This window comes from Cryptomeria japonica, chromosome 3 (assembly GCF_030272615.1).
Source record: "Cryptomeria japonica chromosome 3, Sugi_1.0, whole genome shotgun sequence".
In the NCBI taxonomy this organism is placed as follows: Eukaryota; Viridiplantae; Streptophyta; class Pinopsida; order Cupressales; family Cupressaceae; genus Cryptomeria; species Cryptomeria japonica.
Genome location: NC_081407.1, coordinates 493,441,946 through 493,459,982, shown reverse-complemented (window position 1 = coordinate 493,459,982; position 18,037 = coordinate 493,441,946). Strand labels below are relative to the sequence as shown.

The following is an 18,037-nucleotide window of genomic DNA, read 5'->3' as shown; positions in this document are numbered from 1 at the left end:
CCATGCAGTTCAACATTCCTTCCTGACGTTAATAAATGCCCAGTAGGTATGACTTGAATATCAAAATACTACGTATGGTGGAAGATCTCTCTCTCTCTCTCTCTCTCTCTCTCTCTCTCTCTCTCTATATATATATCATTTGAATTGAAAGTCTTTTCTGGGGAGGATTTCCCATCATATGCATTTGAATTGAAAGTCTTTTCTGGGGAGGATTTCCCATCATATGCAGTGGTAGCAGAAGCTCGAGGTTCAAGTAAATCATTCGTTGAAAAGAAAGAGTGTTGGAACCCATTATCTAGAAGCAGGATGCAGCCATGTGTTCAGTGACCCGTGCACTCCAACATTCCTTCCTGATGCTAATAAATGATTAGTAGTGGTTATGACTTGAACATCAAAATACTCCATGTGGTGGAAGATCCCACTCCCGCTCTAAGCTCTCATTACTTAAATAAGTACAGGAAGGAGAGTAGGAAAATCATGACTTCCACCATCTAAAATAGGACAGTAACAGCCTAAAATCAATATTAATCCATGATTACATTTATTCCTTAACGCATGCATTAAATTACAGATACTTCTCACAAATATCAATGCAAATCTACACAATTTCCAAGGAAAAAAAATGCCATGAAGGAATGCTAGTACAGATTACCACAATTGCTATAAGTAACTAACATTGTATTAACTTTATGTTTCAGGCATTAATTATAATCAAATTCTCTCAAACTCAAGCCTTTTGTCTTATGTAAAAGAACTAAGTAAACAAAGTCATATGTTCAGATAAGATAAATCCATTAAGACTTACTAAAAAAGTTGTACATTCCGATACACAACCAAACTTCTGCTAATGATTTCAATTTTCTGAAGGAAGACTAAGCAATACAGATCATTCATCACAGCATTCAAGATGCCCAACTGAAACCATCTCATTCCTTTTGGTTGATGTTGAAAAGGAAGCAGCTCTAATACATGAACCTTTTCTTTAGACAGGAATTAGAGCCTTCATCCTAACAAATGGATTTAAATCACTTAGAATCCTTTAGAGATACCATTGCTCTAAGAACTTGTGGGCTTATTATATCAGACAAACCACCTTTCTCTGAAAGTGATAAAGTTTTATCCTTCACGTAGCTTTGTAATTTTTTTACATCGAAGTCCAATTTCTCCTGATCTGCATCCACCGACCATGAAAAAGATATGATAGAACCTCTTGTGTTTAACTTGCAAGTAATATTACTAATTTCAATAGATACAGTTGAATACAAAACATGAGGTGTCTTTTGTGGCTAGAACATGAAATCAACTATTTTTTAATATTTGAATAGAACGGTTCTAACTTCTAAGTATCCCACATCAGACTCACAAGGAACACTTTACTTTTCCTATGCATTTGTAGAGAGAAGCTGCTGGGAAATGGCAGCCAAGGAATGATAAGTGTTTTAGGGGGCCCCAAAACTCTGTTTCAACATACAGGTGTCACAAGAACCTTGGAAGAGAGACAATGGTGGCTTTCTATTGATCATTAGAGTGTGAGTAGATTAAGAGATAACCGTCAATAATAGGACCAGGATTGCTGACCGCCCTAGGGCTGTTGCCAATAGAAGAATAGTTGGGACAAGCATAGGAATGAATGCAATGGAGTTATGGGGCAATAGAAACGGAAAATCTGACACAAGAATGGAATTTGTACAAAGGGTTCTAAAAATACCCAAGAGGTTGAAAAATGGGGGGGAAAGAAGGGAGATACATGGGAAAAAAGAGATCCACAGACCATGAAGAATGATCTCTCATTCTGCACAATCAAAGTATGTGCCATATTTGATGTAAGCCTTTAAACCCTCACAAATGCCAAACCACTAGCACTAAGCACTGTATACTATAGAACATTGATTAGTTCCAAAAAGAAACTTAAAACTTTTAATTGTAAGACATAAAAGTGAAAAATGCATCCTTGTGTTACAAGCTAATGCTACTCCAACTGAACAACTGTTTCACAGCATGCTGGATAGATACAAGTCACAGATTAGAATACCTATAAAGATGTTTTAATTGGACAACCATATTTGTTCCAACATTATGTAATCTATGAAGAAACCCTCAAAATGTTATCATAAATGTTGGCCAAAGGCCCACGATAAACACCCCACATCTAAAGTAGTACCTAATCTGTCACTCATTAGCACTAACTACTAAACATTGTATACTAGTATAAACTTATAAAGCATTGATAAGTTACAAAATGAAATCTTTATTCTTAATGGTAAGACATGAACGTGAAAAGTCATGTTGAACTCTCACAAATCGAACACAAAAATCAATAGTTTTCTAGGTTTAACAAAACTATATAGGAAATTTGTTCTTGGCTGTTCTCAAATAACAAGTCCTTTTAATCAGATTACCAGAACTGGCACCAAAGCTATGCAAACGTGAGAAAATGTTCTTTTGCCATGCAAGAAGTACAGTACCTTGGGTATATCATTGATGCACATGGAGTACATGTGGATGTGACTAAGATTTGCATCATATCAGAATGGCCAATACCAAAGACCCTCACAAAAATCCATAGGTTTCTAGGTTTTCTGAATTTCTATAGGACATTTGTTCTTGGCTTTTCTCACATAACTTGCCATTTGAATCAGCTTACCAAAAATTAACACCAAAGCTAATTGTTATATGTCAGTGCTCACAGTACATGACCTCTAGCTCTCATTTGAAATTGAGACTGGTGCATTTGAGCAATTCTCACTCAATTCGGTCACCAATGACCTATCACAATAAGAAAGCATTGGAAACACTACATATTGGAGAAAGGGACCAGCATTCATGAGGACAAACAAACTGTGGCAGCTCCTACAGACACATAATAAGTTGCAGCAAGATTGACATCACAAATAGCCTTCATATCATCTACGATTCCACTTGCTACATTTTCAATGACAACTTGCACAACATTTTGTTTGTCCACCTGTATAACAACCTTCTCCAATATCAAGTTCAAAGTTTTCTGAATTCTTTATTTTCTTGGAGGAATCAATTGACTTCAAAATAATCAACTCACCATTTGAAGATAAAATAATTTAATGAGGGTGCAAGTCCTTTCATCTGTCCACACATCTAAAAGAATTATGCATCTAAATAAATCAATTTCAATGGTTTTCTATTTCTGTTATAATTATTTGTGAATATATTTGGCAACCTAGGGTTTTATACCAGTCATATCAACAATAATACTTGATATATTTGACACAACTATTCAAATCAGTTGTTCTTATTGCATTTGAGTTTGTATATCAGCATTGTGAGGGTTTGAAATTACTATTGAAATTGCATATTTGATTCACAAGGGTTTTAAAATTTTGTGTTAGTGCTAATCACCTAGGGTTTGGCATCCACATTTGGCATTTGGTGATTGTTTCACCTTGTTCATATAAGATTGTTTGATTGGGGACATACTAAGAAAAAAAAGACATCAAGGTTGTGTTAGGATTAAGATGCCATTTACCTTGCAATCCTATGAATATTTTGTGTCTCCAACACCCTTGGAAGGTGTACTTGGACATCTAGCCTGTAATTGGAGAAATATTTTGTAATATTTATTTCCCTAGATTGTTGGCAATTGTTGTCATATGCATTCATCAAAGAGGTCAAGCTCAATAGTGACAGTTACAGTTGACTTTGAGGTCATTTAAGGAGCTTTCCCATTCCTAAGTGCTCAAATAAGTAGAGAATCTTATTAAGGTGGGTGGGGCCCACATGAGTTCGTCAACTTGAAAATGGGGCACTAAACTTGAGGATATAAGCCGCCGAAGAGTTATTGGTGAAAGATGCCTTTTGTAGATACATTTTATATTTGGAGACTCATTGATTGAGCCCGACACCCAAATCAAGTCACTGATGTATTTACTATTCTCAAAAGATGCTCTCCAAGGTAGGCATGGAATTTTTGCATGATACGATGGTTTTGGTAAAACCATTTGTGACTTTGGCTTCTCCTTGCTTATATATTGGAGTATGAGATAATGGTTTGTCCACGTAAATCCTATGTCTATATGGTTTGTTGATTTTATTGTTATCTGTCATGTCCTGTCAATAAATGGAATTGCAACCATATTAATAGGGTTTGCAGCCATAAAACCCAGATAAGCAGGGCCGACCTAGTAGAATAAGAAAATTAAATTAAATAAGTAAATAAATAATAAAATTGCATATAGGGCCGACCTGGATTAAGGAGCCGACCTAGGGTTTTGAGCAGTGATTAAGGAAAATAAAATGATAAACTAATAATAATAAGTTTATTGCCTTGGCCGACCTGTTGCAACCTTTGGTGAAGAGGTGTGATTTTAAAGGTATAAATAAGAGATTTGTGGATCATTCAAAAAGGGAATTAATTGGAAAAACAATTTCTATTTAAAAGCAGATTCGCAGAAGGAAAGCAGAGCAGAGGAACTAAAAGCAGAATCAGCAGAGGGAATAAAATCAGACATTCCTATATATCTATATAACTTACACTTATCAAACAGAACAGAATTAGGAATCAAATCAGGAATTCAAACACATATAATCTGCATAAATCAACGACAAAACATTGACCACCAGCAGAAATAATAATATATGCAGCAAAATTGAACTCTGTAATAACTTCTCCAATCATTGTGGGCAAATTACAAGGTAATTCAAGAAAGGGGACATTACATTATCGTTGACTTATGCATCTACGAAATAATATTTTATTATAATCCTGGATAAAAACATTTTAGATTTGCATACACTTTATTGAAGATTTTATTGCAGTAAATTCACTTTGTTTCTCAAAATTTGGTATCATACATAACAGTTTTGTTTAGAGAGGGATGTCTTTTTGTTAAGTGTTAGAGGTTTTTTGACTGCAATAGGAGCTTTTGTATTGTGTGGTTTTGTAGATTTTTATGGGATTATAATCCATGGCCTTTGCCTCTCATGCAGATATTGAGAAATTCAATGGCATCAGATATGAGATGTGAAAGGTAAAAATAGAAGATCTACTTAAGGAAAAATATCAATGGGTACTAGTTGCAAATAAAACAAAGTCAACCAAAATGTCTGATGAAGACTAGTTGAAGTTAGACAAGAAGGCACAGGCAACTATCCAATTATGCCTTGTGCATTCCATCCTCTTGAATGTCTCCAAAGAGATACTGCATTTAAGCTATGGAAAAGGATACACGATATCAACCACACTAAAAGTCTAACAAATAAACTGTATCTCAAAAGACGGTTAGATTCTTTGAAAATGAAAAATCATAGTTCAATTGGAGATCAATTGAATGCTTTTAGTTTAATTTTGAGTCAACTTGTTTTAATGGATGTTAAATTGGAAGGAGAAGACAAATGCATCTTGCTACTTTGCTCTTATCCAAATCTTGGAAAATTTAATTGTTGCCATTAGTGGTTGTGGTACAAAGATCAAATTGGATACTTTCATTGCTACTATACTTTCAAAGAAGATGAGAAGAAAATCCATGAATATCGGCTCAAAAAATGTCCTCCATCTTCGGAGAAGGCCCAAGGGAAAAGAAGAAAAAAGAGAATCAAAGGGGAATAAGAAAAAGATTAAATCCAAAACAAAAGGACAATCAAAAATCCTAGGGAAGAACAAAGTGTTGGAATTGTGGGAAGAGAAGGCATGTCAAAAAGGAATTCAAAAACATGAAGAAATCTTCAAATTCCTCCACAAAAATATCTTTTGATGATGGTGAAAATGATGATTTATTTATTTTCTCTAAAACTGCTACTGATGATGCTTGACTTATTGATTTAGGTTTCTTATACCATGACTCCTCACAAGGAGTAGTTTTCTACTTATATAGCTTATGATGGAGGAGAGTTTTCCTTGAAGATAACATACTAAGCAGATTGTTGGTAAAGGAAAGGTACTATTGCATTTCAATTATAAAAGGATTGAAACCTTTGATAATGTGTTGCATATTCTAGAACTTGCAAAAAAACGTTTTTTTAAATCCAGGTGGAATGATCATGGTTTGCATATGACATTTGGCAAGTCTAGCTTGTATGTTGGTGAGAAGGAACTTGGTGGTAGTTAAAGAATCTTATATTGAGACATTGTTTAAGCTAGATGGCTCCACATATTGTAACTCGAGCAATGTCACTGACAAATCTCGTTGCATGTGTGTTGTGAAACTAAAAGTTTGGGTCACATGAGTGAAAATGGTCATAGGACTATTATTAATAAAAAATGGTCGACATTTTTTTTATTATTCCATTGGTAAAAATGATTGTTGTGAACATTGTGTGCAGAATATATCTTCATTCTTTGTTGAAAGTTATAGAGCAAAGAGATCATTAGAAACCATTCATTCAAATGTGTTTGTTCTCATGGATGTGGGTTCTATGGAAAAATCTCATTATTATGTCTCATTCATTGATGGTGCTTCTAGATGCACCTAGCTTCATTTTTTGTGTTATAAATCTGAAGTTTTTACTAAGTTTAAAAAATTGAAGGCCTTAGTTGAAAAGTAAATAGATTATAAAATAAAGGTGTTGAGATCTGACAATGGTGGTGAATATTTCTCAAAGAAATTTAAAGAGTTTAGTAAGCATGTGAGTATTCTTTGCTAAAAGACTACACCTCAACAAAATGGGGTTGCAAAAAGAATGAACTGAACTTTAATGGAAAGAGAGAAGTATGTTCTGGTACACAGTTGGATCAATGCTTTTGGGCAAAGGCTATATGTACTACTTGTTATTTGATTCATAGGTCTTCTTGCTTGAACTTCGTTGATAAAAATCTTTATGAAGTGTGGAAAGGTAAGAATGTAAAATTCCCTAGCTAGGATTTGATTGCAGTCAGTTGTATAACTAGGATATAACAGAGAATTGTTTGTACAGCACAGCCAATGGTGGAAATAAACATCTTATACAGTATTTTCTTAATTTGGAGTCTACCTTATTTGTTCAACGCACAGTGGCTCTAATTCTATTTTAATAATCACTGATAAACATAGCAAACTAGAACAATCATTACTCACAGACATTGATATCAATTTATTCCATCAGGGAACAGGAAAGAGAATTCTTTTCATGATGCACACCTGGTAGGTAAGCTGTGACCACCGGTTTAGACTTCACGTTGATGCCAGAATTGTTGTAGAACGCTTACCCAAGGATCTTCATAACTCTTCAATGGATAAGCCAGAAGGATACACTTCCGGTTGCAGCCAAATTCTTTAAGAGTTTAGTAAGCATTGATAAGCCAGAAATTTAAAGAGTTTAGTATGCATGAGAGTATTCTTTGCTAAAAGACTACACCTCAACAAAATGGGGTTGCAAAAAGAATGAACTGAACTTTAATGGAAAGAGAAAAGTATGTTCTGGTACACAGTTGGATCAATGTTTTTGGGCAAAGGCTATATGTAGTACTTGTTATTTGATTCATAGGTCTTCTTGCTTGAACTTTGTTGATAAAAATCTTTATGAAGTGTGGAAAGGTAAGAATGTAAAATTCCCTAGCTAGGATTTGATTGCAGTCAGTTGTATAACCAGGATATAACAGAAAATTGTTTGTACAGCACAGCCAATGGTGGAAATAAACATCTTATACAGTATTTTCTTAATTTGGAGTCTTCCTTATTTGTTCAACGCATAGTGGCTCTAATTCTATTTTAATAATCACTGATAAACATAGCAAACTAGAACAATCATTACTCCCAGACATTGATATCAATTTATTCCATCAGGGAACAAGAAAGAGAATTCTTTTCATGATGCACCTGGTAGGTAAGCTGTGACCGCCGGTTTAGACTTCACGTTGATGCTAGAATTGTTGTAGAATGCTTACCCAAGGATCTTCATAACTCTTCAATGGATAAGCCAGAAGGATACACTTCCGGTTGCAGCCAATTTACCAGAGCTTGTACTACCTGAACAAGCATATGCGTCAAGTCTGAGACTCTGAATTTCACGATATGCAAATACTATGAAACGCTTCCACATCCTCCACACGATGTCAACAACCTCCACACTGCGGCAATAACAAACCACTTCTCTTCATGATAACTGCCGGCTCCACACCATATGCAATAAAGACAATCTTCACGCTACAACCCGATATCAGGTTACAGAGGCACGAATAGATGGTGTACGTTGACGCGTGTTTCGGGTTACAGAGGCACTGAATGATAGTGTGCATTGACGCCATGTCTTATTCTCCATGCCTTCGCTGATCGTATTTGCAGTCTTGCATGTAAGAATACACATACCCGCATCATACACCAAGGATCTCCCGTCGAAACTTCACTCTGCTTCAATCAATAATGATTCTTCTCCAGAATTGTGTGACCAATAGGCCAGTCAATGACTGACGAAAGGCAAGTTAACTTCGAGATGTGTATTAACACACAGGAATCAAATCTTTTCTTCCCCCCCAATGTCGAAACCAAAGCCATCCTTTATTCTCAAAATAAGTTGGTTTTATTATTTCCCATAGGAAACTACCTTATTACTTAAATAATAGTTGAGAACTATTAGTTAAGTAATTACGGTGTTTATTCCACTTTATTCCACAATGCTTTAATAATATTATTTATTTATATTAATCTATGAATGGGATATTAATATAAGATAATTAATATTGTTTCGAATTTACTTTTGCACCTTATTTATTAGGGAACATTACAATCTCCCTTGCAAGAGCAACTGTAATCCAGGATGCTGAAGAACCTGCTCATTTTCCCAAGTAGCATCATCCAACAGTAAATTCTGCCATTTAATGAGATATTCCTTGATTGTCCTATTCCGCAAGTGCCTGTCTCGAGTCTCCAAAATCACTTCGGGTATCATCGCTAATTTCCCTTCCTCATCCATTGGTGGTAGATTTTTTGAAACTGTCACCTGTTGACCCAAAACTTTTTTGAGACAAGATACGTGGAATACATTATGTATTCTTGTTTCTGCAAGTAAATTCAATTCATATGCCACTGCACCAACCTTCCGAACCACCTGGTATGGTCCATAAAACCGAGGCTTCAATTTCTCAGCCCCACTACGCTTGAGAGATGACTACCTATAGGGCTGTAGTTTGAGATACACCAATTCTCCAATTTCAAAGTGTCGCTCAATACGCTTCTTATCTGCATAAATTTTCTGTTGATTCTGGGCACATTGCAAATTTTCCTTAAGTGCTTTCAATATATCTTGGCATTCCTGAAGCATATCACGAGATTTGGGAACATTACTCTAATCAAAAGCAAGATCAATGAAAGATAGTGCATCATACCCATATAATGCTCTTAAAGGAGTCATACTAATAAATATATGATATGTAGTATTATAGCAGTATTCACCCAAATATAACCAACGAACCCAAGCTTTCTGTTGTCCAAATACATAATTACGAAGGTATCCCTCAACCCACTTGTTTACTATTTTTGTCTGTCCATCGGTCTGTGGATGATAACTTGTACTGTGATTCAACTCTATACCTGTCAGTCTGAACAGTTCCCCCCAAAATATACTCAGAAATCTGCTATCTCGGTCGCTGATTATATTTTTCAGTAAACCATGTAAACGGAACACCTCTCGAAAGAACAGTTCTACGATCTGGACAGCTGTGAATTCTGTAGTGATAGAGAAGAAATGTGCAAATTTAGTTAATCTATCAACCACAACAAAAATGCAATCTTTACCTTGAGATTGTGGTAGGCTTGTAATGAAATCCATTGATATACTTTCCCATTTTTGTTCTGGTATAGGTAATGGCTGCAATAGACCTGCAGGATAAGTATGCTCTGCTTTATTTTGTTAGCAAGTGATGCATTCTTTGACATAACGAAGGACATCATTTTTTAGTCCTTTCCAAGTGAATCTTTCCCGTATCTGCCGATAAGTTTTGAAGTATCCGGGGTGCCCTGCTAAAGGAATATCATGCACTGATTGGAGGATTTTCTCTTTCAACTTTGAGCCTGAAATCAAGTAAATCCTGTCCTTGTAATAGATAACATCATTTACAACCTTGTATTTTTCATCCTGTATATTACCATCTAGCAAATCACATGCAAAAGAATCCTTAGAGTATTCAACCAGCAATAAAGATTTCCAATCAGCTGTTACTACAGATAATGCATTTATTTCAGGCCTTCTAGATAATGCATCTGCAACAATATTGATTTTACCTTTCACATATTCAATTTCAAAATGATAAGCTTGGATCTTACTGATCCATTTTTGCTGCCTGTCATTCAAGTCTGTCTGTCCCAAGAAATATCTCAAACTGTTATGGTCAGTTCTTACTATAAATTTGCCACCAACCAAATATTGTCTAAATTTTGCCAATGCGTGCATGATTGCCAACATTTCTTTGTCATAAATAGAATACAATCTCTCAAGGTTACTAAGTTTCTTGCTTTCATAAGCTATAGGATGTTTATTTTGCATTAAGACTGCTCGTATTCCCTCACCAGATGCATCACATTCCAAGACAAAAGGCTGATTAAAATCTGGAAGTGCAAGTACTGGGCAAGAACTCATTACCTCTTTAAGTTTCTCAAAAACTTGTTGTGCTTCCTCAGTCCATCAGAATGCCCCCTTTTTGGTAAGATCTGTCAATGGTGCCCCAAGCTGTGAAAAACCTCTGACAAATCTCTTGTAATAACTGCATAATCCAAAGAATCCTCGTAGATCTGTAAGATTTCGTGGCGGTGGCCAATCCAAAATGGCTCTTATCTTCTCCTGATGAACCTATACACCTGTAGCACTGATCATATGCCCTAAATATAAAATTTTTGTCATTCCAAATTCACATTTAGAAGCCTTTGCATAAAGTGATTGAGATTCCATAATGCCAAGGACTATATCAATATGTTTCAAGTGATCCTCCCAAGTTTTGCTGTAAATCAATATATCATCAAAGAAAACTAGCAAAAATTTCCTCAACTGTTTGTTAAAGATATGATTCATACAAGACTAAAATGTTGCCGACGCATTTGTTAAACCAAACGGCATAACCAAGAATTCATAATGACCATAATGACAACGAAAAGCAGTTTTATGAATATCTTGATCTTTTAACTTAATTTGATGATATCCTGACCTCAAATCAATTTTCGAAAAATAAACAGCACCATGTCATTCATCTAACAACTCATCAATTCGAGGAATTGGATACCTGTTTTTTATTGTCTTCTTGTTAAGAGAACAGTAATCAATACACATGCAAAGAGTTCCATCCTTCTTTTTGACCAGTACTATTGAGATGATGCAGAAGGACTAGAACTAGGTCTGATATGTCCCATATCCAACAATTCCTTAATTGCCTTTTCTATTTCATCCCTGAATGTTTTAGGATGTCTGTAAGGAGTTGTGATAATGGGTTTGGCACCTCCTTCTAATTCAATGGTATGTTCAAATCCTCTGTCAAGCGGAACTCCTGGAGGTATATCACTGAAAACCAGACTATGTGAATCTAATACTTTTAACAAATCATCCTGATAATGTTTAGATTCAAATCTTGATACCTTGTTAGAGATTAAACATTGTGACGACCATGCCACATCTCCATGCCTGAAAATAGCCTCCATTCTTTTAGCACTAACGATCCTAGGACCACTGTTAGACATACCACGAAGCACTACTTTCTTATCATCAATCTTAAAAGAAAATTTCAATCTTTTAAAACTTTGAGTGTACTCATCTAATGTTTCCATCCATTGAATGCCCAAAACAACATTAGTATCAGCCAAATCAACCACATAAAAATCATCAGTAACAGTATAATTGCCAAGAGTAATACTCAATTTAGGAACTTTATGAGTACTGGACAAATTAGTTCCACCTGCTACTCTAACATCAAAACCTTCATGTTTTTCAGTTTGCAATCCACGTTTTTCCACAAGAGCTACATCTATAAAATTATGAGTAGAACCACTATCAAGCATGACTACCACACGCTGCCCATTCAAAACTCCTCTAACTCTGAAAATATTATAATGTGGTGTTCCTGTCATGGATGCTATTACCCCTTCTCCATGTTTAGTACCTGTCTCTGATTTTGTTTTGTTGTGCAGGTTCTATGTTAGGTTCAACATTCTCTTCATCGTCACTATCCGACATAACCTCAACGTAATGAATTTTTCCCTTTCCCAAACATCTATGTCCTGGCTGACATGATTCTCTACAGCTAAAACATAGTTTTTTTCTTCTGAGTTCTTCCCTCTCTTCTTTATCTAAACTTGTTTTTAGGGAAATTATCTTTATTGAAAGGTTGTTTGTCATTTTCAGGTTTAGATGGTGGTGCTTTATTAAAAAAATTCCCTTTTGAAGATGGTTCCAATTCTCTTGCTCTTTTAATAGTTGTTTGTAAAGTAGGAGGGTTCAAGGACTTAACCCAACCTTTGAGTGAATCAGACAATCCATCTATGAATATCACAATTTTGTGTCTCTCTGGAATTTCAGTTACTAAACTGCCAATTTTTCAAATTCAGAAATGTGTTGTTCAACAGTTCCAGATTGCTTAAGTTGAGTTAAATCTTTTAGATGAAGTTCAGGATCTTTAGAATCAAATATGTCGATAAGTTTCTCAATGAATTCAACATATGTAATAATCTGATTATGACCCAAAGTTACTTGCCCATGGTGCTACCATTCGTGTGCTACACCATCAAGATGTAATGCTGCATATTTGATTGCTTCATCTTCCAACATAGGATTTAATTGAAAGTAGGTGTCAAGTTTTTGCACCCAAGCCCTAGCTACGGTTTTCCCTGACCCATCAAAGTAAGGAATAGACATCTTACCGATTTTCCTCTGTAATTCACTGTTATTCCCTCGCTGTCCTCTTGGCCTATGTTTCATTCTGACATCCAAGTACTCTCTAAAAGTCATTGTTGACCTAAAATCATCCCCTGATAATAACCAATCATGGTGTATCTCATCCTGTAATTCTCTAATTGTCGGTTCGTTTTCTGGTTGCACATTCCTAACAGTGAAAGTTGGCATAAAAGGTCTTGCTGTTCCTGTTCTTTCCGGCTGATTATTATTGACAGAATGCTCATCTCTACCCCCATTGTTTGCCCCAACATTATGGTGTTGATTATTTCCATTATTTTGATGTTGATTAATAAAATGGGTCATTAAATTAGTCATTATGTTGACATTGTCTTGCATATCTTGTTGACTTCTGATTAAAGATGTTATGAGATCCCTATTGTTTTCAGGTTCTCCCATACTGTTTATTTCAAAAATAATCTCTTCGTCAGTTGCCGTATGGTTGTCTTCAATTTCAAACTGAATAGAAGAGCTACTTTGTGCTAAAGGCAAGTTTTGATCTCTGTTTTGTCAGACCCTAGTATTCCGAAAGTTATAATTTCCCTGGTGCATACTCAGCTACACGTAGAATTTTCAACTCAAAAACACCCTACAGGCTGGCAAGATTTCTAAGCTCTGATACCACTGTAAAATTCCCTAGCTAGGATTTGATTGCAGTCAGTTGTATAACCAAGATATAACAGAAAATTGTTTGTACAGCACAGCCAATGGTGGAAATAAACATCTTATACAATATTATCTTAATTTGGAGTCTTCCTTATTTGCTAAGTTACCGGTTCTTCCCCTTTTTGCTTGGGTTCGGGTTCCGGTTCTTGCCCGGTCTTGGTTCTCCCCGGGTTCTCCTTGGGTTCCTCCCGGGTCCTTCCCAGGTGGCCGGGCTCCCTGTGGGTCCTGGACCCACAGGGAGCCCGGCCACCTGGGAAGGACCCGGGAGGAACCCAAGGAGAACCCGGGGAGAACCAAGACCGGGCAAGAACCGGAACCCAGGACCCGCAGGGAGCCCGGCCACCTGGGAAGGACCCGGGAGGAACCCAAGGAGAACCCGGGGAGAACCAAGACCGGGCAAGAACCGGAACCCGAACCCAAGCAAAAAGGGGAAGAACCGGTAACTTAGCAAATAAGGAAGACTCCAAATTAAGATAATATTGTATAAGATGTTTATTTCCACCATTGGCTGTGCTGTACAAACAATTTTCTGTTATATCTTGGTTATACAACTGACTGCAATCAAATCCTTCCACCTGGGAAGGACCCGGGAGGAACCCAAGGAGAACCCAGGAGGACCCGCGTGAACCCAGCCCTGTGGTTTCCAAAAAACAGGGCCACGGGTCAAAAAAACAATAAAAAACAATAAAAAAAGACTTTTTAAAATAGTTTTTTTATAATAAAACTCTAATTCGCCCCTTTATGACTTTTTAAAAAAGACTTGAAACTTGAATATTATCTTTTTTGCAAATTATGAATATGATATTAGACTTTAGTTATTAGTTTACTGATTACATTTGCGATATATGAATATTTATTGGCATTGGCAATTAATAATTATGGATTTATCATTTATCATTTATGTATGGAAAGTCACATTATATATTTTATTTTTGTATGGATTGTTTATATTGAACATATATATAATATATGGGTGTATATATATAATTAAAATATATATATATATGTACAGACGAACCCCTACCCGTACCCAAGATTTTTTTTTTTGCCGAATCCACGAATCCGTATCCGAACCCGAATCCGAACCTGAATCCGAACCCGAACTGGTAACTTAGCTTATTTGTTCAACGCACAGTGGCTCTAATTCTATTTTACTAATCATTGATAAACATAGCAAACTAGAACAATCATTACTCACAGATATTGATATCAATTTATTCCATCAGGGAACAGGAAAGAGAATTCTTTTCATGATGCACCTGGTAGGTAAGCTGTGACCGCCGGTTTAGACTTCACGTTGATGCCAGAATTGTTGTAGAATGCTTACCCAAGGATCTTCATAACTCTTCAATGGATAAGCTAGAAGGATACACTTCCGGTTGCAGCCAATTTACCAGAGCTTGTACTACCTGAACAAGCATATGCGTCAAGTCTGAGACTCTAAATTTCACGGTATGCAAATACTATGAAACGCTTCCACATCCTCCACGCGATGTCAACAACCTCCACACCGCGGCAATAACAAACCACTTCTCTTCACGATAACTGCCGGCTCCACACCATATGCAGTAAAGACAATCTTCACGCTACAACCCGATATCGGGTTACAAAGGCAAGAATAGATGGTGTACGTTGGCGCCGTGTTTCGGGTTACAAAGGCACTGAATGACAATGTGCGTTGACGCCGTGTCTTATTCTCCATGCCTTCGCTGATCGTATTTGCAATCTTGCGTGTAAGAATACGCATACCTGCATCATACACCAAGGATCTCTCGTCGAAACTTCATTCTGCTTCAATCAATAATGATTCTTCTCCAGAATCGTGTGACCAATAGGCCAGTCAATGACTGACGAAAGGCAAGTTAACTTCGAGATGTGTATTAACACACAAGATTCAAATCTTTTCTTCCCCCCCAATGTCGAAACCAAAGCCATCCTTTATTCTCAAAATAAGTTGGTTTTATTATTTCCCATAGGAAACTACCTTATTACTTAAATAATAGTTGAGAACTATTAGTTAAGTAATTACGGTGTTTATTCCACTTTATTCCACAATGCTTTAATGATATTAATTATTTATATTAATCTATAAATGGGATATTAATATAAGATAACTAATATTGTTTCGAATTTACTTTTGCACCTTATTTATTAGGGAACATTACAAAGAAGCCTTCTAATTCACAATTAAGGGTTGGTTGTGAAGCTTATGTTCATGTGCATTAGGAGAAGCAATCTAAATTAGATCTAAATTCTTTGTATTAGCAATTTAGCATTCATTGTTTCATCATTTGAGTCTTATAATCTTATTAAATTTTTGAAATTTTATTTGCCAACATATTTACTCTTTCACTGCACACCTATTGTGCGAATCATTATATGTACTAATACAAACTCTCCTAGTCTTGGAGACATTTACAAGACTTTTGACAACATAATAGGGTAGACAAAAAAATGTAATGTCCCCTATTAGGAGATAGCCTATTTTCCAATAATTAAACACATCTCATCATACTTGTTATATTTTATTATGCATTTGTTAGCTCTAGGGAACCATTAGCATACATCATACAAGGGATAATCAACATAGCCAGCTCTAATCCCTAATCAATCCTAATGATCAATCTTAGCGGAGATTGGGAAGTATCTTTGTTAGGGTGCCAGAAAACCATCCTCCACAAGTAGTGACTTTGTATGATATACCATATGCCCATTCCACACCAAGCCTTATCCATTGCCTTTGTATGATGTAGCACATGCCCATTCCACTAAAGGCCTTATCCATTGCCTTTGTATGATGTAGGATATATCCAATCCACCGCAGGTCCTATCTACCTTGCGAGGTATTAATACCGCCTTTCCCTAACATTTCCACATCCAATCCTCCATGTGGGGCAATAGGTAAAGATTAAGAATTTGGACCAGTAATAATCAGACGGAGTATATATATATATGTCTATAAGGCATCCTATATTATGTCACATTCCTATACCTTTATATATTAAACAATCATAAGCGATAACATAATATGTATTATCAACGAACTGATAGGAATAACATCCATTATACTATATCAAGCATTCATAAATTAAACAACAAGTATTCATTAACCTATGCATAGGGAACTCATGTCACATACCCCAGTAAATGATTGAATCTGCTGTGTATCCTTATTAATTAATTATCCCCATGCATACCACCAACAACAAGGATGTTACTGCCTGTAACTTAATAACAGTTCTGATCTGATCTGATCGATGGTGATGTCACTGGATGCATTTGATTCCTTTCCTTTATATCTCTCAATGTGAGGGAGAGATCACACCTCTTCATCATGTATGCCCTTTGGCAAGAGACGCACCCTTTCCAGTTCCAACCACTAGCACCCTTGAAAGAGTGCAAATCTTCATTATTAATTTATTTCTGCCCTCTGAAAGGGACACAACCTTTCACAATCAGATCTACAAATCTCATTCCCAAATTATCTCCCTCTCAAATGAGGTTCTCTTCTCCCTTTTATATCTCATGTTTGAGGGAGTCACAACTTTTCATTCCATGTATTTTGACCATTCATTAACTTAATTAAATTTTAATTATATTCTTTCATATTTTAATTAAAATTTTATATTTATTCTTTTGTATTCTAATTTTATTAATATTATTTATTATTAAATTCTATTTCAAAGTGGGGACGTTACAAAAAATACAATTTGGGATTTTATGAAGAACATATTAAGCCCATTGTGACACAGAAATAGAGCACTGGTGCATGCTCTAAATTCCAAATGGCACACACCAAAGAATAGGAAAAGAGGTGAAATAAGGGTTAATGAAGGCCCTTTCAAAAATGTATTTAATTAACAAGACAATTTTACTTAAAACATAGTAGATTGTCTTTGTTGATTTTAGTGGTTTAACATTCAACAAACCAAAGGCAAAGATTGAGCTGTGTTAGCTCAATTTGAAACCTATTTGATGGTGGTCATGGCATGGCAAAGATGCACCGAAGTTGAAAACGCTCACCACTCTCCTCCTTTCATAAGTTGCTAGTTCCTATGCTACAAAGAGCAAATGGTCCACATACAACTTCATTCACTCTATCAAGAGGGTCAGACTTACCTCTTGATGAGCAGAGAAGTTGATGGCCATGCATAGCACCTTGCAGCATCAAGATCAACAAATTCCTAAGTATCAACAAACTAGCTTTATGATGGGATGTTTATCCCAAAGATGCCACACAGAGTGATGTAAAGGCAGAGAAGGGATTGGAGGGTGTTCCATTGGATGAGGCAGCCCCTCATATTGGCAATGAATCAAATTCAATGTTTGATATTAATTTAGGCAGGGGTGAGGCAAAGGCATAGCATCAGTACATATAGTTTAGTACATTTTGTCATTTTGTACTCATAGCCTTTTCACCTTTTCATTTGTTGTATATGCATATTGAAGCTAAAAACTAAACTGAAATGATTGTAAATTGAAAGTTTGTTAATTTGTGTGTCAATTCAAGTGAATTCTCAATTCAGCTCTAAAGTTTCATAACATGGTTATATGA

At 35.9% G+C, this 18,037-nt stretch overlaps 1 non-coding gene across 1 annotated transcript in view; it reads right to left on the bottom strand.

Annotated features, from left to right (window-relative positions):
* Positions 1-775: 775 nt before the first annotated feature.
* The window catches only part of LOC131067478 (uncharacterized), a 58,453-nt gene continuing 41,191 nt past the window's right edge, over positions 776-18,037 (bottom strand). The window contains exon 4 of the transcript XR_009372047.1: positions 776-1,171. This is a non-coding gene — a transcript (uncharacterized LOC131067478). The remainder of the gene's footprint in view (positions 1,172-18,037) is intronic.